At 55.5% G+C, this 24,668-nt stretch overlaps 1 protein-coding gene across 5 annotated transcripts in view; it reads right to left on the bottom strand.

The window, feature by feature from the left end:
- The window catches only part of SEMA6C (semaphorin 6C), a 92,275-nt gene that overhangs the window by 35,202 nt on the left and 32,405 nt on the right, over positions 1-24,668 (bottom strand). The gene's annotated exons all lie outside the window — the stretch shown is intronic.

The raw sequence follows: 24,668 nt of genomic DNA, 5'->3' as shown, positions 1-24,668 counted from the left end.
TAGCCTGATTCTTATTTACATTAAGACTCCTTCATGCCCCTCTGGCAGCATAAAGGGTCCATAAAGGGAGCATCAGCTTAATTTACCCCTGCTTTAAGGCCTCTTCATTTTGCCCTGGCTTTCCCAGCCTACCCACAGCCCCGCTCTAACCACTAGACACCACGCCCAATGCCAAGGGGCCCTACAAGCAGCCACCTGGGATTTGGGGATGCTGAGGACTGCTGAAAACTCAGGCCTGTTCCAGGCAGGAGCACAGAAAGCCCTGCCCAGGGTGCACCCAGAATACCCGGTCGACACGGGTGCGCTGGGAGCGCGGGGTCAGCCCCAGCGGGGACAGGCAGGGGCGTGGACACTCCCCCCCACCCCCAACCCCCACTTTGTCCTGCGGGCTGGAGTTCTCCCCAGGCCAGGTTATAAAGCGGGTACCAGACCCTGACCCGGCCTGGCTCGCACATGCGGCTGGCAAGCATTAGGGACTAGCAGCTGGCGCAGGGGGTCAAGTTACAGTGGGAGCAGATCTGGGTTGTGAGGGGAGGAAGGGAGAGATCAGAGGGGGGAGAGCGTGCGGGGGGGAGGGAGGGAAGTAACCCCATTCTCCCCCTTCCATCCATGCCAGGTGACCCACACCTCTTCCCCGATCCCCTTTCCTTTGGATCATGGCTAACCCCCTGCAGGATGAATGCTAGGGTGCTGCGGCATGAAGTATTAACAACAGCCCAGATACAACAACCCCACTGGAAAACTTGTTCCAGCCCCACTGATACTGGGCCGCATGGAAGGTTAATTTAGGCTTAAATAGAGACTTGGAGTGGCTAAGTCATTATGCAAGGTAGCCTGTTTCCTCTTGTTTTTTCCTCCCCCCCCCCCCCAGATGTTCTGGTTTAACTTGGATTTTAACTTGGAGAGTGGTCAGTTTGGATGAGCTATTACCAGCAGGAGAGTGAGTTTGTGTGTGTATGGGGGTGGGGGGGATGTGAGAAAACCTGGATTTGTGCAGGAAATAGCCCAACTTGATTGTCATGCACATTGTGTAAAGAGTTGTCACTTTGGATGGGCTATCACCAGCAGGAGAGTGAATTTGTGTGGGGGGGTGGAGGGTGAGAAAACCTGGATTTGTGCTGGAAATGGCCCACCTGATGATCACTTTAGATAAGCTATTACCAGCAGGACAGTGGGGTGGGAGGAGGTATTGGTTCATATTCTCTGTGTATATATAAAGTCTGCTGCAGTTTCCACGGTATGCATCCGATGAAGTGAGCTGTAGCTCACGAAAGCTCATGCTCTAATAAATTGGTTAGTCTCTAAGGTGCCACAAGTACTCCTTTTCTTTTTGCGAATACAGACTAACACGGCTGTTACTCTGAAACCTGTGTGTGTGAGTGTATACCTGTGTGTGTGACTGCATGTGTAAGGGGTGTGTGCTATGTAGACCCCTGGGGGTGTGGGGGTGTGTAATGGTTGTGTATACCTGTGTGTGTGCGTGCCTGTGTGTGTGAACAGGTGTGGAAGGTGTGTAAGGGGGTGTAAAACGGTGTGTGTGAGAGGTGTATAAAGAGTGTGCATGTGTGTGTCTATGTTTATATGTGTGTAAGGGTTTATATGTGTGTAAAGATTGTGTGTGTAGACCTGTGGGCAGGTGTGTAAGGGGTGTGTGTGAGTCTATGTATAAGTGTGTGCGTACAGGCTGTGAGTGAGGGGTGTATAATGGTGTGTGTGTGAGAGGGAGTGTGGGATGTGTAAAGGGAGTTGTACAGGCGATGTATGTGAGGGGGTGTGGGAGTGTAAAGGGCTGTGTATGAGGGGATGTGAAGGTGTACAAGGGCTGTGTGTGAGAGGGGATGTGGGAGTGTATAAGGGCTGTGTGTGAGGGCATATAAGGGGAGGTGTATAAGGGGTGTGTGTTCAGACTGTGTGTGTGAGGGGATGTATGGCCTGTGTGTGGGGGAGGTGTGGGTGTCTATGAGGGTGTATAAGGGCTGTGTGTGTGAGGGGGTGTGTGTGAGGGGGCATAGATGGGCGGTGTGTGTGAGGGGTACGGGGGTGTACAAGGACTGTGTGTGAGAGGGGATGTGAGGGTGTATAAGGGCTGTGTGTGTGAGGGGGGGTGGGAGTATATAAGGGGGTGTACGGGCTGTGTGTGTGTTTGTGCGGGGTCTGGGGTGTAAAAGGGGTGTGTGTACAAGGGGGCGTGTGAGGGGTGTGAGGGTATACCTGGACTGTGTGTGAGAATGCATGTGAAGGTGTATAACGGCTGTGTGTGAGAGGGGGTGTATAAAGGGGGTGTATAGGCTCTGTGGAGGGGTGTACAAGGACTGCGTGTGTGGGGGAGGGTATACAAGGGCTGTGTGTGAGGGAATGTGAAGGTGTATAAGGGCTGTGTGTGAGAGGCAGTGTGGGAGTGTATAAGGGGGGTGTACGGCCTGTGGGGGGTGTACAAGGACTGTGTGTGTGAGGAGCATGAGGGTGTAAAAGTGGTGTGTGTACAAGGGGTGTGTGTGAGAGGTGTGGTGGTGACTCTCCCCAGCTACACACCCCAGGAGAGCCATCCTCTGGGCTGCTAATTAGCAGGCCCTGCCCACAGGGCCCCCCATGGGTGCCGCGGGCAGCCAATGCCCCGGAGCAGAGGCAGGTGTTGGCGTCAGCTCAGCGTGGCGCTGACGGGGGCTGACGTGGGTTGGGCCCTGCGGGAGCCTCAGGAAATCTCTCCGGTTATTCCAGGACGGAGCTCGGCGTCCCCGGAAAGTCACCGGGGTGAACCTGAGACAATTCCCCACCCTCCGGGAGGGAGGAGGCAGTTCCCACGCAGGCAGGATGTTGGCTCATCCCCCGGAGGGCTTCCCAGACCACAGGCAAGGGGGGATAGAGACTAGCCAACTGGGGGTGGGGGAGAGACATGGGGATGCTATTGCAAAGCCCAGCTCAGCAGCAGTTTGGAGCAGAGCCCCAGATGGATGGACAGACAGACTTGTTTTAAAAGGAAAAACATGAAAACAAATTCTTTTCCGGACGAGTGTTTCCAGCTCCCCCACCCCCCGCTCTGACCACTAGACCCAACTACCCGCCCTGAGCTCCTTCCCAGCACCAAAAATAGAACCCAGGAGTCCTGACACCCAGTCCCCTCTCCCTGCTCAAACCACGAGAAACCATTCCCTTCCTAGAGCTGGCCATAGGAACCCAGGAGTCCTGATTGCCAGTCACCTGCCCTAACCACTGCTCCATGCCACCTGCTATCTCGGCGCTGCGCCCTTTTCCCTTTGGGCCATGGGAGGAGTTGGAGACCTGCCCCGGGAGCGGGAAATTGCTGCCAAAGCCCAATTAATGCCCAACATGACGGCAGAAAACGACAGTTACAGTGAGGCTTGTGGGGTGAGCTGGGGGGGACCCGTTCCAGGGCGGTTTTCCAGCCGGGAGCCAAATGCCAGGCTTTATAAATAACCTGACGCGGTCAGGCCGGAGTGGTGAGCAGTGATTAGCCGTGATTATGCCGGAGTTACAGGGAGTGTCACCTGGGGGGCAGTGGGGCTGGGATCCTGGCTTGGTGCAGCGGGGGTTAGCCACGAGGGAGGAAGGAGAGAAAAGAGGAGAAGATGAGGCACTAAGGACAGAGAGATGGAGGGAGGCTGGGCTGAGCTTGAGAGAGAGGAGGAGAGGGGGGAGAGACAGAGCGTGCCAGGGACGGAGAGGGAGAGAAAGAGGGAGCGGAGCTGAGGGGGGAGAGCTCAGCCAGGAGGGGTGTGAGTATGGAAATGACTGGGAATGAGAGTGTGTGTGAGAACAAGAGTGTGCGTGGGTGTGTGTCAGTGAACGTAGGAATAGGAGCGTGTGTGTGTGTATATCCAGGCAGCAGGATGCATGGCGTGGGGTGTGTGTGAGTAGCTGTGGGCAGGGACAATGCATGGAGGGGATTACCTGGGACGGGGTGATGCGTGTATGTGTGTGTGTGTAGTCAGGCAGGGGCAATGCATGGTGTGTGTGTGTGCAGCTGCGGGGGCAATGCATGGGGGGGGTCTAGCTGGGGCGGTGAGGGATGAATGGAACACCATTTCAAGGACACAGCCCCATAGCCATGCGCGAGCTCCAGCTCTGGGTCCTGGCGCTCCAGCCCCTGTGCCCTCAGTGGCTGCTAGGGCGGCCGGGCTGGGATGGCGCCTGCAGTCTAGATGCCAGGCCCTGGCTGATCAGTCCTGGCGCGGTGCTGATGGGCCACCCGGGCTGTGGGCTCTGCAGTCCGACAGCAGCACCCGCTGAGTGGGAAGGGCTGGAGCCACTCACCTGCCTGGATCCTGGAGAAGAGCACCTGGGCTCCAACCCTGGCCTCCCTCTTGCTGTGAATCCCAGTGCGCCCCTGGGCACGGGCCCCAGACTGCCCCTGCCCTGCGAATCTGCCCCCACACAGAGCCCACTAGCAGCTGAGCAGCACAGCACCCACCACACCTGGGTGCCCGGGGTTTGGCCTAGGGTCAGCCCCCCACCCTCCTGTTGCTGTGCACCTCCTGGATGCAGGCAACATGTGTGGGAGTGCAGACAACAGCTGTCATTCCCAACACCTACTCGCCCCGGCCATGTATCCATCCATCCATCACCTACGCGCCCATCCATGTATCTATCCCCTCCATCCCCTACACACCCCTCCATGTATCCATCCATCTCTCCATCCCCTACACACCCCTCCATGTATCCATCCATCTCTCCATCCCCTACACTCCCCTCCATGTATCCATCCATCTCTCCATCCCCTACACACCCCTCCATGTATCCATCCATCTCTCCATCCCCTACACACCCCTCCATGTATCCATCCATCTCTCCATCCCCTACACTCCCCTCCATGTATCCATCCATCTCTCCATCCCCTACATGCCCCTCCATGTATCCATCCATCTCTCCATCCCCTACACGCCCCTCCATGTATCCATCCATCTCTCCATCCCCTACACACCCCTCCATGTATCCATCCATCTCTCCATCCCCTACACGCCCCTCCATGTATCCATCCATCTCTCCATCCCCTACACGCCCCTCCATGTATCCATCCATCTCTCCATCCCCTACACTCCCCTCCATGTATCCATCCATCTCTCCATCCCCTACACGCCCCTCCATGTATCCATCCATCTCTCCATCCCCTACACGCCCCTCCATGTATCCATCCATCTCTCCATCCCCTACACGCCCCTCCATGTATCCATCCATCTCTCCATCCCCTACACGCCCCTCCATGTATCCATCCATCTCTCCATCCCCTACACGCCCCTCCATGTATCCATCCATCTCTCCATCCCCTACACGCCCCTCCATGTATCCATCCATCTCTCCATCCCCTACACGCCCCTCCATGTATCCATCCATCTCTCCATCCCCTACACGCCCCTCCATGTATCCATCCATCTCTCCATCCCCTACACGCCCCTCCATGTATCCATCCATCTCTCCCTCCCCTACACACCCCTCCATGTATCCATCCATCTCTCCATCCCCTACACTCCCCTCCATGTATCCATCCATCTCTCCATCCCCTACACACCCCTCCATGTATCCATCCATCTCTCCATCCCCTACACTCCCCTCCATGTATCCATCCATCTCTCCCTCCCCTACACACCCCTCCATGTATCCATCCATCTCTCCATCCCCTACACTCCCCTCCATGTATCCATCCATCTCTCCATCCCCTACACACCCCTCCATGTATCCATTCCTCCATCACCTACATACCTGTCCATGTATCCATCCATCTCTCCATCCCCTACATGCCCCTCCATGTATCCATCCATCTCTCCATCCCCTACACTCCCCTCCATGTATCCATTCCTCCATCACCTACACACCCGTCCATGTATCCATCCATCCCCTCCATCACCTACACACCCCTCCATCCGTTCTTCCATCCATCTGTCCAATGGCATAATACCCTATATATATACACCTATTGTGACTCACAGCCTTCGCTTTCTCCCTTCAGTCCCGTGCCGCACACACATGCCCTCCTTCCCTCCATCCATCCTGTTCTGTACATACAGCTCCATTCCCTTCATCGCTGTCCATCCAGTGTCACATGTACCAATTCATCATGACACGTACCCCTCCCTCCATTCCCGTATGCACTCATCTAACCCACCTCTCAGGATACCTGCTTTTCTGTCTACCTATCCATCCATCCATCCATCCATCCAGTGCCATACGTGCGCCTCTCTCCATCCACCTATTATCCTACATGCTTCTCTACCAATGGGTTTTCCTGGAGAACCTGCAGGCAGCAGGATCTGGCCCCTGTGTCTTCACAGCAACCTAATTCTTGCTCAGATAGGTAGCTGGGGTGGGGTGTGCGTGGAGGGAGAGCAGGGGCTGGGAAGAGGGGAATGATTTGAGCTCGCCAGCAGGTTTGCTAGTCCCAGCACCCCATCCCCGCCCGTCAGCCCGAGCTCCCTGCTGCACTGCTAATTATGACGAGCTGCGCCATCCCAATCACCTGCTAATTGGAAGTTGGGACTGATTAGCTGGGAGCTGTAATTTGATTGTGATGAGGCACCAGGTTAGAACAAAGACAGGCTGCCAGGCGGCTCTGCAGGTCGCTTTCTTGGGCAGTAGCTGGGAGGGGCTGGTGGGGGAAGAACCTGGCCCCCGAAGACGCCCCCCAATGTTGGGCGCCATTCTCAGCCATGCCCCGCTACTCCTTGCCGTTTACTCAATGGATCCGACGCACAGTCCCCCATACTGGGGTGGGGGGACCAGGACTCTGGAGTGGAGGGAGGTACAGTCTGTTGGCTTGGACTCGTGAGCATGAAGAAAGCTGAACTGACGCACTGGGGCATGAAGCGCAGCCAGGAGCCCTTTGCCAACAGGGGAAACACCCAGGCCACATCAAAAAACTCCATTCACGCCCAGGTCCGGTTGCTCAATCACACTTATCACCCCCCACAGCCAACAAGAGGCCCCAGGCTCCCGATGGATGCAGGGGACCTGGGTTCTCATCCCCAGCTCAGTCACCTGCTGGATAACTTTGGGCTGGAGAACCCTTCCTCTCTCCGTGCCTCAGTTTCCCCTCCCCTGCATCTATTTAGCTCGGGAGGGCTTTGCGGCAGGGATTGTCTCTCACTCCACATCTGTCAAGTGCCCAGCATAATGGGGTCCCTACCCCTACCTCAGTTGCTACCGTAAGGTAACTAAGCCATTATAAAAGCCAGGAAATCCTGGTTTAAGTCACCCTTAAACCACCAGCTGCCATTTCTCCAGAACCTTGTTAATTGCCCTGCATCCAATGAAATGGAGCAGCTGCCGTCTCAGAGCCAGGAATAAGCAGCAGCAGCTGGGCAAGCCCTTGAGCCACACGGTTTCTCTGTTTGCATCTAAACTGCTCCCTGGTAATAGGGGGAGATGGCTGCAGCAAACCTCAGGCCCGGCTGGGAATCGGCCGTTTATTGGCGTTTTCCAGGAAGTCTCAGCAGGGTCCTGCGGGAGGCTCACTGCATTTTGCTTTTCTTGTCTCCCAGCGCTTGTTCCTGGTGATTGAGTTACAATGAAAATACACACGGCGCCGGGGTTGATCATATGTTTCACTCGTGAGTGACTGAGATGAGAATTTGCCCCCCCTCCCCCTCCGCCAAGCTCACTGCCTGTCAGCAGCCAGGACACCAGAGAACGCTGGTTATGAACCTCCAGACAGCACTGAATGAGGGGGGAGTCAAATCACTCCATTGACATGGCTTGCCAGCTTAGCCGTACGTCACTGCCTGGAGACAGCTGAGCGCCTAGGTTAACATCCTGCAGAAGCTTGGTACAGTTAGGACGGCTTTACTGTTAACCTTGAGCAGTGATGCCTAGTGGGTGGATCGCTACCCTGGGACTCAGGAGACCTGAGTTCTAGACCCACCTCTGCCACTAGCCTGCAGGGTGACCTTGGGCACCCGGTGCCTCAATTTCCCCATCTGTGAAATGGGGATAATCGTACTGACCTCTTTTGTAAAGTGCTTTGAGATCTGTGGAAAAGAGGGAGCTGTTAAAGGGCGTCAGAATGCACAGAGCTCCCCCTGGATCCGGTCTGATTTCTTTTACAAGAAGCTACGACAGTAGCGTGGAATGCCCCTAGCTGAGATGCGAGCCCCAATGTGCCAGGCATTGCACAGACAGAGCAGGGAGCATCCCTGCTCCAGAGGGCTCCCAGCCCAAACACATCAAGGGACGGGAAAGGCAGGAATTTTATCCTCATTTTACAAACAGGAGCTGAGGCCTGGGATGCCTCGGGTGTAACTGCAGCGTGTATGGACACCCCCAAGCTAGCTTTACTCTAGCGAAGCTGTGGCAGGATGGATTTCAGCGTGGGCTAGCTGCCCAAGTAATTCCCAGCGGGTGGGGGGACCTGCGCAGCTGCTGCCAGGGCTTCTCTGCTCCAGCACCTGAGCAAGCCCCAGGAAATCTAGCTGGGGTACGTCTACACATGATGCAATCACACCCTACGATTGCAGTGTCGCCATAGCCTTAGGATAAGACAAGAGACAGCAGGTGGAGACAGCCGGGGGAGAGCAAGGAAACCAGGAGACAACATTGGGCCAGCATGACGGGCAGTGAGATCTGCTTCTGCAGAGCTGGCCAGATCCCTTCCCTGGATCCCATTCCGATGAGGAGCCGATACTGATGGGAGGCTCCAAACCAGGTGCCGTGAAGCCAGCACGATATCTGAAAAGCTGGGAATTTCACGGCGGGAAACAGACCACAAAGCCACATTTTTAATATAGACTGAAAATTAATTTCTTCCACAAACTCCGTGCCTGGATCGGCACCATTCCCAGAATCCCAGCGGGGCACGCTCTGAGCTCTCGTTTGTCTCCTTTGATAAACTTGACGTTCCAGCTGATTTATAATTAGACTGATGGGGAAGGGGCCCTTTTATGTTTTCAACACCATTTAAAAATAGACAGTGAGTCATGTGGAGAGAAGGGTTCTTTTTACCCCAGGGCAGAGAGTAGCCAGCGCTCAGCTCTCCCGGCTGCGGCTTGCCCAGGCTGTGGGCTGCAGAGCGATACACGCCGGGGGATTGCAAAGGTGGGCGAGGATCATTTGTCACACTTGACAGATGGAGATAAATGAGACTGAGAGATGGGAAGTGACTTACCCAGACCCACGCGGCAAGGAAGCAGCAGCGCTGGGTGTCTTGAGCCACCAGCCCATGTGCTAACTACTAGATCACACTGCCTCCTATGGCTGGGAATAGAAGCCAGGAGTCCTGGCTCCCAGTATACCCTACTCTGACCACTAGATTCCGCTCCCCTCTCACAGGTGTGAAGAGACTAGCAGTCCTGATTCATGGCTCCTCCTGCTCTACCTACTAGGCCACACGCCCTTCCAGATCTAGGATTAGAACCCAGGAGTCCTGCTGGTCAGGCCTGCCTACTCAAACCCACTAGATCCCACAGCCAGGAGTTCTGGCTCCCAATCCCATCGTACCTCTAACCCACTACACCTCACTCCCCTCCCAGAGCAGGGAATAGAACCCAGGAGTCCTGGCTCCCTGTCCCTCCCTAGCCCTAACCCACTACACCTCACTCCCCTCCCAGAGCAGGGAATAGAACCCAGGAGTCCTGGCTCCCAGTCCTCTGCACTACAGCCTCCTGGGCAGCCTAAGGGTGTTGGACTCATGTCAGTCCTATCAGCTCCCTCAGAGAGTTTTGTGCCAGTCATCCCCAGTGTAACATTAACCCCCATTCCAGAAGCTGAGTAATGGGGGAGGAACCAGCCCCCCAAATGCCTCTGAGTTTAGAGCACACTGGACAGGCCTGCTGCTGGGGGGAGCCCCATTGCTTGGGGGGTGTACAACACTGGGCAGCACAAAGCGCTGGATAGACAGACATAACAATTCTGGGCCATATCCGTACCCTGGTGGGCCTGATCCGTGGCCAACGTCCCATTGCATTTCCCTTATTGCATTTCACGGGAGCAGCCCCGGCCCCTAGAGGGTCCATCAGGCTCCGCCGTCTCTGGTCTCTGTAACTCGCCAGTGGGTGAAATGAGTTGGGGGAGCGGGGACCTCGGGCCACAAATGCTCCCAGGGGATTCATCACTCTACCAGCCCCTGATTGGCTGCGTCAGCCGAGGGGCCATGGACTACATGGTCCAAGGCAGCCGAATGGTCTGGTCAGCCCGCAGGTCGACGTGTCCAAGACGAGAGGCCCTGGCGTGGGGTGGCGAGTGCAGAATCTTCCCCTTCTGCTGCTGCCCCTCCTCCCAGCCTCCAGCCCCTCTCCCCTTCCCAGTCCCTCCCTGCCCATCCAGCCAAACCTCTCCCCCACCAAAGGGATTTAAATAACAAGACTGAGCCCAAAGATCCCTGGCGTTACCATGGCATCTGCCCGCTCGCTCCGCATGCACGTTCAACCCCTTCCCTGCCCCCCTCGCCCGTGGCTGTCTTGTCTATTTCGTCTAGGGCAGGGGCTGTCTTGTCCGTACAGCGCCTGGCACAAGGAGGCCCTGTTCTCGGTTGGAAACCAGGCGCTCCCATCATAAACAAGCTCCCCCGTGGATGAACAGAGTTGTTAAGCTGGAACCTTTTGTAGCAATTTACCAGGCTGGCTCAGGGGTTTAATCTAGCCGGGAGCCTGCATCTGCCAGTGGCTGGCATCAGATGGAAAAGGCTGGCATAACAAGCCCTCCAGAAGGTAGGGTAACCTGCCCCCACAAGTCAGAACTGGAGACAGTTTTTCTCTCCTAAGCAAAGGCCTCTCTGCTTTGGCTCTTCCCCATGGTGCCCGGGGAGGAGCGTGGACCGATTTCAGTCTAGCTCTGCAGGGCGGGGGAGGTGTTCGTTTTTTTCCCCCCCGTTGTGCCATAAAAACGTGTCACAATTTTAAAGCCCAGCCGAAGGGAAGGGAAGGGCAGAGCGGGGAAAAGCACAAATGTGAAGGACGACCCGCCGATAGGCTGAGAAACTGTCGAAACGGCAGCGCCGTCATGCCATCTGTCTGGGAGAAAGACACCTGCCTGGGTGGCACTATAGATAGGCCAGGAATGAGCCTGGTGCAGGCACCAGCGAGCTGCTGTGATAAATGGGAGCGCTGCCAGACAGCGGCAGAGAGGGACAGGGTGGCTCCGGTGCATGGGGACACTCACGGGGCCTTTCACCTCCAAGGCTAGGGCTGGAGATTGCCCACTGGATCCTTGGGCTCCTCTGTCTGTCTGCATCTGCTGTCTCGTCTTAGATTGTGAGCTCTTTGGGGCAGGGACTGTCTGTTTGTTCTGGGTTTGTACAGCACCTAGCACCATGGGGTCTGGGCCATGACTGGGGCTTCTAGGCACTGCTGTAATACACCTAATAGATAATGTACAGCACCTGGTACCATGGGGTCTGGGCCATGACTGGGGCACCTAGGCGCTGCTGTAATACACCTAATAGGTAATGTACTGCGCCTAGCACCATGGGGTCTGATCCATGACTGGGGCTTCCTAGTGCTACCGTAATACATCTAATAGACATTAATAATAACCCAGTAGCCGGCAAACTTTATCTCTGGGTGGGTCATTGCCTTCCATGGAAATGATTAGATGGGGCACAGGCATCCTCTTCCATGGAGGCCCACCCTTGGCAGAGGAATCAGGGTGGCTGTGTGTATTGGTGGGTGGGGCACTAGGTTAGGCTGTGGGAGCTGTGAGTTCCAGACACAGCCCTGCAATCTTGGGCCACTCACTCCCCCACTCGGTGCCTCAGTTTCCTCTCCTGGCCTGTGTCTATTTTGACTACAAGCGAGGGCGAGGGCAGCCCCTGTGTTTGTACAGCGCCGGGCAAAATGAGTCCCCCCCACCCCCCAAAGATGCTACTGCAGTACCAATGACAAGGCCCTGCAGTACCAGTGACAACCCAGCTCTGACTGTGCCCCCCGGTGGGCAGGCGCCGCAGAGAGGCCAAGGATGGAATGGGCCACGGAGTGTGAGCTCCTCTCCCTGCATCACAGGGCAACCCGCTGGGGCAGAGCCAGGGCATTCAAAGGACCCACATACGGTTCCTAAGAGCTGCCTGACCAAATCACACCACCGGGCAGTAGTTTACCACCCATTCTCGTAAAGCGATCGGGTCTTTTCACCAGCCGGGCCTATATCGCAATATACCCCAGCCCAGCCAGATGAGCATCACCCCATCTCCCAGCACAGATCACCCAGCCCGAGCCGGAAACCAGAAAACCCCCAGGGCCAGGTTAGAGAGACGGGCCTGGAGCAACCCTTCCTGGGGAGTGAACTCCAAGGGCAGCCCGCCATACAGCAATGACAATAATGCTGGTCTTCGTTATCAGGGATATTTGCACAGCCCCGAAGCGTTATGCAGTGTCTGCCCGCACAATCCGCGACCCCTGTGGCAACAGAGATATTCACCCTCTCGGCCGACGTGCTGGGGATTTGAACCAGCGACCACCGAAGCGAAACGCATGAGCCGCTATGCTTGAGCGAAGGCTCCCGAGGCGAGGTGAGAAGAGACACAGCTGTGTCAGACCAGGCACAAAGGGGGGAAGCTGCAACACACACACACCCCCCTCAGGGGTTACACAGCCTTTGCATCCTGGCAGCGCATGGGAAGAGCCACAGGGGTGCAACAATCCCACCACACACTTGAGGTCTGAGCTCTTCCCTGCCCCCTGGGGGGCGCCGACGGGCCAGCCTTTCCACAGCGGGAGGGTTGGATTGGGCCCACCTGAGCTTGGCCACATTAATTCAGGGCGGACCAAGCCCTGCGTTACGCTGGCGGTCAGACAAGATGGTGCCAACGGTCCCTTCTGGCCTTGGAATTCAGGCCTCTGGTTAAACGGGGAAGGAGGGAGGGCCGGAGGCTGCGTGTGCATGTCGCAGGCGTGCCGGGGTGTGTCACAGGCGTGTTATAGGCACTGCGGGGTTGTAGACGGCTAGACACGACCTATAGCGATTGGTCACTCGGCTCTGTAGGGATTGATTAAACTTTCTGAGGACGATCATTTCTGAACCCTTTATAAAGAGAACCCGTTGGACAGGTTCCCCCATGTCCGATGGCGCCGCCAGGGCTGGCGTAAGCTGGCGAAGCTCCATTGCCATCCGCTGAGGATGCAGGTGCTGGCATGAGGCTCCTGAGGCTGTGCCCCCCCACCCCCAGAGTGGGTCCTGCTCCCCCCCACCAACCTGAGCTCTCTACAGCTGCCAGCTTGCCCGGTGCCGTCCTGTGATGCAGTCTTGCCTTCCAGGTGGTCCTGCGAGGGGCTCCAGGCAGCTGGCAGGGGGGCAGGGAAGGCATCAGAGCTGGAGGGAGGGAGGGTGCACAGACAGGTTGGGTTGGGGGTGCCACCGTGCGGCTGGCTTGGCTGCTCTGCCCCATTGAGGCCAAACAGGAGGCCACGGATCGAAATCCTCCAAGTGCTGAGGAGTCAGTAGCTCTGGCCTCACCCCAGCTCCAGTTATTGCTCGTTGCCGCTGCCCGGACGTAGCTGCTTTCCAGCAACTGGTGGCTGGGATCCCTAGGCCAGTGACTGTGTCGGAGCTGCGGAGAGAACCCAGGAGTCCGGGCCCACCCCGCCACGGCCGGTCTCGCCCTTCCCCACACCTCTCTCTCCCTCTGAATCCATCAGTTCTTTTTCCGCTCTATTATTTTTAAAGAAAGATCCCAGCGCTGATGTTGCTGCCACACGCGTCATTAGCGCGGTTAATTACACTGCGGCTGGAAAGCTGGGCTCAGCCTCCTCCCCCCGCCCCCCGGCTGCCCCCAGCCCCTCGCCGGCACGGCACAGCACGCCTGGAACTCACTGTGTGAGCATGGAGAGCAGGCTTTGGGCCGCTAGAGGTTATGGGATAGGGACTGGGGTCTATTCCCAGGCTCTGGCAGGGGACTGGGGACTAATGATTAGAGCGGGGCCCGGGGGAGGCAGGATTCCTGGGTTCTGTTCCCAGCTCTGGGAGGGGAATGGGGTCTAATGGTTAGAGGAAGGAGGTTGGGGGAGCCAGGATTCCTGGGTTCTGTTCCCAGCTCTGGAAGGGGAATGGGGTCTAATGGTTAGAGGAAGGAGGTTGGGGGAGCCAGGATTCCTGGGTTCTGTTCCCAGCTCTGGGAGGGGAATGGGGTCTAATGGTTAGAGGAAGGAGGCTGGGGGAGCCAGGATTCCTGGGTTCTGTTCCCAGCTCTGGGAGGGGAATGGGGTCTAATGGTTAGAGGAAGGAGGTTGGGGGAGCCAGGATTCCTGGGTTCTGTTCCCAGCTCTGGAAGGGGAATGGGGTCTAATGGTTAGAGGAAGGAGGTTGGGGGAGCCAGGATTCCTGGGTTCTGTTCCCAGCTCTGGGAGGGGAATGGGGTCTAATGGTTAGAGGAAGGAGGCTGGGGGAGCCAGGATTCCTGGGTTCTGTTCCCAGCTCTGGGAGGGGAATGGGGTCTAATGGTTAGAGGAAGGAGGTTGGGGGAGCCAGGATTCCTGGGTTCTGTTCCCAGCTCTGGGAGGGGAATGGGGTCTAATGGTTAGAGCCAGGCGGTAGGGGTGGGGGATAGTCAGGACTCCTGGGTCCTATTTCCTCACTCTGCCAGTGTGGCCCTAGGCGAGTTGCTTCCCTCTCTCTGTCCCGCCTCTCCCACCGAACAAAGGTTGTTGAGACACAAACACGCTCTCTAGGGTCCTTTCCCCACATTGCAACAGATCAGTCCCCAGGAGGGACTGACGCTTAGCAGGCACAAGGCTAATGGCCAACTACCCCACCTGTGGGTCTGGTCCCTGGTGTCTGTGACCACGGGGTAACAACCATGCACGGTGCTTGCACAGTAACGAAGATACCTCCGGGACCTGCTCCCACCTTCAAGCTGCCCCAGTCTCCCAAGGCAGCTTCTCCCATCCAACAGCATGGGAACACAGGGGGGACAAAGGGCATGGCCCTGCAGAGGGAAGATTCATCTCCTCTCCAGTGCTCAAATCCCCATGGCTCCCTTATCATCCCAGAGAGGGGAGATGGGAGCCTGGACTGCAGTTTCCAGGCCTGACTCTCAGAGGAGGTGTCCCATTCTTGCATGTGGGACAGGGACGGACGTGGGGATGGCAAGCTGCTCTGAGCCCCCTTTGAACACCTGTATCCAGGCAGCCCAGCCAGGGTATAAGTTAGAGCAGTCCCGAGGTGCCTCTAACTTACTCTCTACTTCCCATGATCCCTTTGGGGGCAGAGAATAGCCAGAGCGCAGTGTGCTCTGACCACACCCCCAATGCTGGGGGGCGGGAAGGGGCTGGGAGCAGGGACTAGTAGCAGGGCTGGTGCACAGAGAGGCTGTTTCCACCCACTCCAAGGTCCTTTTATGCTGCCAGGATGGGGCAAAGAGGCCAGAGAATTGCCCCCACACACACACACACATACCCTCATCTCTCATTCAGCAACATTTTGTGGTTTAATGCAAATTTAATGGCAGACAATTAAGCTCTGCATCAAAGAGGATCCAGCCAGTAACAACCGCTCCCGCAGGCCCGTTCAGTGGTAATTTGTGTCAGCCTCAAATTGGTGCTTTGCTGCAATTTAAATATCATCTCTAACTGCAGATGCGTCACCTGGGCTGGGAACTTGTAGAGAAATCACTGTGCCACAGGTAGAGAAATGGGCTGCATGTCTGGGTGGGGTGCTGAGCCCCAGCGCTACGGCAATAAACAAGTGGAGAGTTCTGGGATTTATCTGCCAAGGATTAGTCCCCATTTAACTGGTGGGGAAACTGAGGCACACCACAATTTAAAAAAAATATATATGTATTTGAAGGTGGGAATAGAAGTGGGTCTCCTGGGTCCCCGTTAAGTGTCCTGCCAACAAGGCTACCCCTTTCCTACTTTGGTTTACAGTGCAACTGAAAGCCCCCTGATCACACTAGGCAACAGGGCAACCAGCTCCTTACACACCTGTCTAAAATGTGTAGCAAAAAAACAAAAACAAGAACTGCATGATCATGGGAGATTTCAGTTTGAGTGACACAAACTGGAGGTCTCACGCTGCCAGCTGCGAAACATCCTCGGAATTTCTGAATATTATAGATTGCAATTTCCTAACTCAAAACATGTTGCAGCCAACACAGGGGAATTCTGTATGAGACCTTGTCTTGACAGATAAAGAGGGACAGATCACAGAACTAACAGTTAATGGTAACTGAGGTATAAGTGATCAAGACTTGATCACATTTATAATAGAATAGAATAGAACACAGAATAAAGTCCAGACCAGCAACAGATATACTTGGTGCTTTACAAGGGCCAGTTTCACAAAGTTGAAAACAATTATAAGCCAAATCAGCTGGGAGGAATAATTTAATCAGAAAAATGTGAACAATCATTGGGAATTGTTTAAGAATGCTTTAGTGGATGCCCAAGAAAACACAATTTCACAATCAAGGAAGAAGGCTGTATTAGTTAAAAAAAAGCCAACAGTCTGGTTTAGAGGGGAAGTGAAGACAGTTATAAAAATAAAAAAAATAATATATATAAAATGGAAAAGAGGGGAAGCTGATAGTAACAAAAATAAATCAGAAGCTAGGAACTGTAGAAAATTGATAAGGGAAGCAAAGGACACAAGGAGACTGCTATGTCCAGCAGAATTAAGGACCATAACGAGTTTTTTAGAGTATATAGGGAAAAAAAGAATCTTAACAATGATACTGGTCCATCAGTAGATTGAAATGGTAGAATTATCAAGAACAATCCAGAAAAGGCAGAAGTGTTCAATTAATATTTCTATTCTGTATTTAGGAGAAAAACAAAAGATAAGACTCTTTTATTTCCACTAGTATCTCAGGAGGATAAACAGCAGCTGCTAAAGTTAGAAATTTTTAAATCGGCAGGTCTGGATAACTTGCATCCAAGAGTTTTAACAGATCTGGCTCAGGAGCTCGCTGGACCATTAATATTGCTTTTCAATACATCCTGGAACACTGGGGAAGTTCCAGAAGACTAGAAGAAAGCTGCTGATGCGCCAATATTTAAAAATGGTAAATGGAATGACCGGGTAATTATAGGCCTGTCGGTCTGACACTGCCCCCTGCAAGACAATGCAGTGGCTGACATGGCACTCGATTAATAAAGAATTAAAGGAGGGTAATATAATTAATGCCAATCAACATGGGTTTATGGAAAATAAATCTGGTCTAACATGATCTTTTTTTGATGCGATTACAAGATTGATTGATAAAAGTAATAGCGTCGACGTAATAGACAAACTTCTGTACGGCATTTGACTTGGTACTGCACGGCATTTTGATTAAAAAAGTGGAAAGATATCAAACTAACATGGCACAGATGAAATGGATTAAAAGCTGGATAACTGATAGGTCTCCAGATGTAATTCAAACCATTGAGGGGGTGTGTTTCTAGTGGGGTCCCGCAGGGATCGGTTCTTGGCTTCACCCTATTGAACATTTTTATGAATGAAGAAAACAAAAAATCCTCACTGATGAAGCTTGCAGATGATGCAAAAATTGGGGAAGTGGTGATTAATGAAGAGGGCGGGTCACTAATACAGAGTGATCTGGATCGCTGGCTAAACTGAGGGCACACGCATACATCTAGGAACAAAGAACACAAACCGTACTTACAGGACGGGGACTCTGTCCTAGGAAGCAGGGACTCTGAACAAGATCGGGGGTGAGGGAAGGGGGGTCCTGGTGGATAATCAGCTGAACGTGAACTCCCAGTGCGATGCTGTGGCCAAATGGGCTAATACCCTGGGATGTACAAACAGGGGAATCAGGAGTAGGAGCAGAGAGGTGATTTGACCTCCGTATCTGGCGCTGGTGCGATCCTGGGTCCAGTTCTGGTGCCCACAGTTCAAGGATGTTGATAAATTGCAGAGGGGTCAGAGAAGACCCCCAAAGATGATTAAAAGGTTAGAAAACCTGCCTTAGAGTGACAGACTCCAGGAGGTGATTCTATTTAGCTTAACAAAGAGAACGCTGAGGGGTGACTTGATCACAGTCTATAAGTACCTAGATGGGGAACAAATATTTAATAACGGGCTCTTCCGTCTAGCTGAGAAAGGTCAAACACGATCCAATGGCTGGCAGCTGAAGCTAGACACATTCAGACTGGAAATAAGGTGCACGTTTTTAACAGGTGGGTAATTAACCATCAAAACAATTTCCCAAGGGTCGTGGTGGATTCGCCGTCACTGATCAAGACTGGCTGTTTCTCTAACAGCTCTGCGCTAGGAATTCCTTTGGGGTAGCTCTCTGGCCCGAGATGTCCAAGACGTCAGAGTAAATGATCACAATGGTCCCCTCTGGCCTTGGAATCTGTGACGATCCAGGCCCTAGGGCGCCAGGCGCTGGACAAGCATATAGTGAGAGACAGAGGATCCTCAGGGCGGGAAGGGAAATGGAGGCACCGAGAGGGAAAGTGCTTTGCTCAAGATCACAGAGCCGGTCGGTGGCAGAGGCGGGAAAAGAACCCAGGTGTCCTGCCTAGCACCCTGCCTGGTAGGCCGCATTGCCTTTTCTACGGGTTGGCCTTCCAAGACATCACAGCATTAGGCCAGCGAGGCCTCTGGGAGCGGAAATGACCAAAAAGCATCCAGGGGTCAGCTGAGGGGTGAGCTGAGAGGGTCTGAAGTTGGGCTGCCCAGTCCGGGTTATGGAGATGCCAGACCTGGGGAGATCCCACCTCTGGCTTAGCGTAGAGGCTGTGGGGCAGCCTATAGGGTAGAGGTGGGGGAGAGCAGGGGTTTAGCTGCAGTTTGAGCTAAAGCAATGGTCGTTCCACTCCGCAGACCTGGGTTTAAATCCTGCCCGAGGGTCACAACGGACGACCCATCAATGAACCAGCAGGGACCCCTGTGTCTGGGCTGGAGCTGGCAAGCACAGCAGCTCCCCCTGGCTCTAACCCTGCCCCATTGATCCCTGGTTCCCACGGCCCTTAGCATCTCCTCAGTGACAAAAAGAACAAGCCGGGACGCAGCCCCCTGGCCCAAGAGGCTGGGGCTGGGAAGACACGTATCACCCTGTGTTTTGCAGACCGCAGCAGCCTGTGGCCTCATCGGCTGCTCCCAGATGTGGCCAAGGAGCCTCTCAAACTGCCCTGCCAGGATTGGGGAGCGGGGGGGAGCCCTGGGCCAGGGGACTAAGCACCTCCCCCACCACCCACCACAGCTGTGCTGTGGTTTATTCTTCTGTCATCGCTATCCCCCCAGGGGAGGAAGACACAAGCCGCCCTCCCCGGCATGGAGTGAAGGTGGGACCGGCCTCCACTTCCCCCCAGCAGGCCGGTGGGTGCAGGCTGGTCTCGGCCAAGGGTTTGGCTTGGGAGCCCCATTTCTGAGCATCCTGCAAGCCCCTCCCCCATTCCCTCTATGGGGCTGTGTCCCCGGTGCTGCGATTCCTCCCACCCCCAGGCTCTCTCCGGATGACGGAAGAGAATCCTCAGGCCCAGTGGGCACCCGCACCCGCCATGTGCCGCTGGGCATTGCGATGAGCATCATGCACCCACCGGGCTGGGCAGCACTGATGCCTCCAAGGTGGGCACAGAGGGGTGCATGTGCCCAGCCTGCAGAGAGGCTGCTCAAGGCAAGGCTGCAATGTGCCACCCCTTCAGCTCTGAGCCAGTGGCCTGGTGACCTGGCACACGAGGTCACCGCGCCACTCAGGACGGCTGGGTGGCCGGGCTAAATCTGCCACCCTAGGCAGCAGCCCAGAAATCCGCAGCCCCGGGCAGCTGCCTAGCTTGCCTGTGGCTAGCACGGCCTCTGGGGCACTCTGGGCTGGGCACGGGGTGGGGCTGGGAACTCTGCCTTTGGGCCAAGGAGGGAGAGGGCTCCCCCGTGGTGGGAGGATTTCCGTGCCCAAGGGGATCCCAGCTGCCAGCCCTGGTGTCTCAGCCCAGCGGGGTGAGCACTAGGGAACCCGGTCTGGGTCTCTGTGCCAACCTAGAGCTGCCTCAGGGTGCCATCCTTCCCCCATCAGGCCACCCCACAGATCCCTCCCATTCCCCGCTCTCCAGCCTGTTGCCCGCCACCTCCTTCCCAGCTATTGCGCAGCAGCTGGGACCCAGCCAAGCCCTCCAGAGGCCGCTCGACTTCCCGGTGCCCAGGGCTTTTCCAGGAACGAACCGCCGTTCAGCACCGTGGCCTCATGCCGACCCAGCCGGGCGGGGCACAGCGCCAGGGGAGAGGGGCAAGGCGGGGCTGCCTAACGCTGCCAGCAGCCCACGGGGACACGCCAAGCAGCCTTGGGCCGGTGCCAGGTGCCGGGAGAGCAGGGGATGCCACGGCCTTGGTGTAGGTGGGGCTCAGCGTGAAGGGAGGGGTGTGGAGGAGGGGCATTTGATGGGCACCTGTCACTAGGGCATAAAAAGGGTCGAGAATGCAGGCCTGCTTCTCAGCAGCCTCTACCCTGGCTGGGAGGGGGGAGACTGCTGGGTGGGGCTGGGAGTCAGGCCTCCAGTTCTGTGGGGGGGGAGGGGGCATCTAGTTGCTGCAATGGGGACAGGCTGGGAGCCAGGACTCCTGGGTTCAATTCCCATCTCACTTTAACGCTGTGTGAAAAGAAGAAATAAAGCTTTTAAATGTTCCTATTTACAGATCAAGGCTCTGACGCTCGGCAGCTCAGTGTTGCAGGCTGGAGACAAGCGCAGGGAGCGAGGGGTCAGTGCCCCTCATGTCTGCGAGGCCGTTATCCCCAAAGCCCCTCTCACAAACAGCACTTGCCATTAAGCATGTTCCTGCTGGCAAAGGCAGTGAGAGTTCCCCCTCCCCACACACCCCCGCTGCAGCCGCCCTCCAGAGGCCAGGAGAACCAGGGCCGCTGGTCTCAGCTATGCTCTGGGCTGCAGCGCTAGGAAACAAAATCTGCTCAGACCCCAGGGCCAGAGAGAGGTGGAGGAGATGTAATGGGCACACCATCTCCCTCTGCTGGATGGAAACAGAACTGCTCGCCTGTGTGTCAGATTCCCGTCACTGCTAACGGGGATTCTCCTTCAACTCTAGCTGGGGGTTGGGGCTTTTGAACCCTAATTCTATCCTTCAGTCACCCTCAAGATGCTTAAAAAACACCCAGGGGTCAAGTCTAAATCCAATATGGAGTCAGGTATAAATAACCCTGTATCACAGAGGGGGAAACTGAGTCACAAGAGGGCAGAGACTTGGCTTAAGGATCACACAGCAAGTCAGTGACTGAGCTGCAAATAGAACCCAGGAGTCCTAGCTCCCAGATCTAAGCACTAGCCCACACTTGCCTCCCAAAGCAGGGGGCAGAACCCAGGAGTCCTAGCTCATTGCCTGATCTAACCACTAAACCACACTCCCTCTGAGATCTTTCTCTGCTCCAAGTTCTACCCATTCCAATGTCCCTTTCCTTTATTATTCATATCACAGCAGCACCAGCCCAAGATTAGGGCCCTGTTGCATCAGGCGCTGCACACACGCCTAGTGAGAGACACCCCCAGCCTTGAAGGGCTCCGTCGCAACACACCAGACAGACAAAAGGCAGGAGGGGAAACTGAGCCACAGAGGAATGAAGTGACTTGCCCACATTCGCCCAGCAGGCCAGTAACAGAGCAAGGAATCAAACCCAGCCATCCTGGCTCCCAGCCCAGTGCTCCATCCACTATGTCACAGAAAGTGGGATCTAGCTCCCACCCACTGCAGGCAGCTGCAATGCCCTGACCAATATGCCCCACTCACCAAGCAGGCACCAAGCAGTTAAAGGAGCAAATGCTGAGTTAATGGCACAGATTTAATGGCGCTCTATTGAGAAAGGTTATTACTATTGAAGACGCCGGGTGTCTGAAATAGACAATGTAATTAAATGAAATATTACGCCAATTAAAAGCCAGGACCCCACATGCCAATATAATTCTTACCTTGGGCCATTCGAAATGTAAATTTAATGTATGACGTCTCATCAGTCCCACATTATATTCTGCTGTCTCGGAGCAGTGGCTAATTTTAGACCGCGCTCCAGCTGGCTCTTCCGCTTCCTCCAGGCCAGCGACGCTGGGTTGAGGCAAGAGCTGGGCCTTGGCATCTAATAACCAGGTCCGTACAACGCAATAGTGACTCCTTCTCTCAGCTTTACTTCTGCTTCCAACCCCTGTTTCACATGAGGTGGGAATGGAACCCAAGAGTCCTGACCCCCGCCCCCCAGCCCGCACTCAGCCCTGCACCCTATGAGTCAAATGCATCCTCCCCGACGCATTAATACTGAGATCCTGGGGAGGGGCTTGGCTTAAAACTGCCCCCTCCCCCTGCACTGGGGCTGGATTCACCCTTTCCCTTCGCAGTAGGGGAGAGGGACAAATGAAGTTAAAAGGCAACTAATGCGCAGCATGAGGAAAGGAAACGTTTTCTAATGAGTGACTTGTGGAACTCTCTGCCCCATGATGTCCTTGAGGCCAAGGGCTGAACAGGGTCCACAGCCACTGTTGCATTAGAGAGAAGATGGGGTTTATAAAGGACTAGGGACCCTTCAGCTTTAGGGCCTGAGCCCACCACCAACTGAACAGGGTCAGGAGGGGATTTCCTCTGAATCAGTGACTGTGGGCAAGTCACTCCGCCACGCTGTGCCTCAGTTTCCCTTCCCACCCACTGTCTGTCTGGTCTGTTCAGCCTGTGAGCTCTTCAGGGGAGGGATTGTCTCTCACTCTGTAGCTGTGCAGTGCCCAGTGCAACAGGGCCCTGGGTTCGGGGGCGGGGAGGGGGGAACAGCTGGATCCAGTTGTAGCTTTTAGGAGAGCCCAGCCAGCCTGGTGCACTGTGCCCCCTCAGGAGCCCCGTGAGCTCCTGCAACCTACAGCTTCCCCATGGCCTGACTTGGCTGCCTCCCCCTCGCCTGCTTTGCTGCCTGGGATTGAACCCACAGCCTCTGGAGCTCAGACCCGCTAGCTGTGGGGCTAAGGAACCCTCTGCCAAACTGCTACACATGAACCAGCCACTGGAGGGAGACAGGGAGCCACTCCAGGGGAGTGGGGCTGTTCTGCACCAGTCCCTGTTGGAGAAGAGGAGGCAGGACACCGAGGTGCAACAGAGTGATGAGCTGACCAGGCGCGGCAGCCCCCACTATGTGATTTCAGCTTCCCCATCCCCCTACTTAGCCTGCCCCTCGCCCCTCCTTGTCTCCCAAACTGCTAAAGGAGAATCCCTGCCAGCTGCTGGCAGTGCAGGGGCTATGGTACACACCGCTGAGCAGGTGAGATCCTGGCCCGCTCCCCAGACTCGTCTGCCCTGTGCACCCCTCCATCCTTCCCCCGGGCCCTCGGCTGGCTGCATCGGAAATTAAAATATAAATAATTCAGTCCCCGTCGCCTTTATGAATAAGAATATGAACCTGACAGAAACCGATTGGGAGTAATTTATGCAGGGGGAGAAGTGACTCTGCTTTCGGATCCATTTGTGAGCAGCAGGGAGCTGGCTGCAGGGGGGGACACCGAACGGGGGGACCGGGAAGGGGAGTCAGGAGGGACTCGTTAGTTTCAATCCGGGCAGGGCTGTAATTGCTCTTGATTGACACACACACCACGTCTTTGGCAAGCGTCAAAGCCCTAGGCACTGCTGCCAGGAGCGCGGCGGGGACGTGTCCCCCTCCCACTGCCATGAGAACAGGAGGTGACAAAAGTGACCCTGGACCCAGATCCGCAGCAGGTGCAAAGAGGTTTAATGGAGCTGGTTTGCATCAGCAGAGGATCTGGGCCCCTGTCTCCAGCCACAGCTCCTGGGAAATGGAGGGACGTTTTGAAAGCCTGCAGGCGGTGTTGAGCCGGGACACCGCAGGACAGTGAGAACCTAAGAGATCCCAGAGGTCAGGACCTCGTTGTCACATCACAGTGCCAATATTAACACAGACAGGAGCGTGCACCCCTGGCCCAGCTGTGTACTAGACAGCTCTCACTCTGCTAGTGCGAATCACTGCACCCCCACAGCAAGCTGGGGCCAACAGCACCTGGGGCCAGTCACTCCACGCCTGGCATACACCTGCATGCCTTGGGCCAGTCTGCACTCAGCACCCCCCGTCCACACTGGGTATCCCTTCCCCTGGGCCAGACCTGGACCAGTCCATGCTGGGCACCACCCTGGTCCAGTCTGCACTGAGCACGAGCGGCCCCATTTCTGTTCCTGTAACTTTTATTCTGGAAACTGGAACGGGTTATGGTTACGAGCCCCAAACCCGTTGCCATCGACGGAGCCAGGGATGGGTGCGGGGGGGATCACTTTCATTTCTTCTAGAGAAAGGGGCAGGTGGAAACAACCAATCTGACTTGTTTAAAAAGCTGATGCCCGTTTCCTAAGGGCATCTCTGTGCTGCGTCTACTGGCGATGCTGCGTTCCGGCTGCGGAGTCCCTGCCCCCGCACACCAGCCTTGGCGGCATAAGTACAGCGATAGGCTGCCATCCGGCGGCTTCCAAGGCCACAGCAGACAGGGGAGTAGCGAAGGGAAGTTCCCCTGGGGAAGCTGCCTGATGTGCAGGAACAGATCAGTGGGTAAGAGACTGGGTGGAAGGTTGTTGGTTTCAGCCTCCCCCAGAAAGGATCATAGAATCATAGAATATCAGGGTTGGAAGAGACCTCAGGAGATCATCTAGTCCAACCCCCTGCTCAAAGCAGGACCAATCCCCAATTTTTGCCCCAGATCCCAAATGGCCCCCTCAAGGATTGAACTCACAAGCCTGGGTTTAGCAGGCCAATGCTCAAACCACTGAGCTATCCCTCCCCCCTTGAAAGGAAACAAAAGGAATGATCCCGT

Source organism: Lepidochelys kempii, chromosome 24 (assembly GCF_965140265.1).
Source record: "Lepidochelys kempii isolate rLepKem1 chromosome 24, rLepKem1.hap2, whole genome shotgun sequence".
Lineage (NCBI taxonomy): Eukaryota > Metazoa > Chordata > Testudines > Cheloniidae > Lepidochelys > Lepidochelys kempii.
The sequence above is the reverse complement of the archived record's forward strand: the minus strand, read 5'-3'. Positions and strand labels throughout refer to the sequence as shown.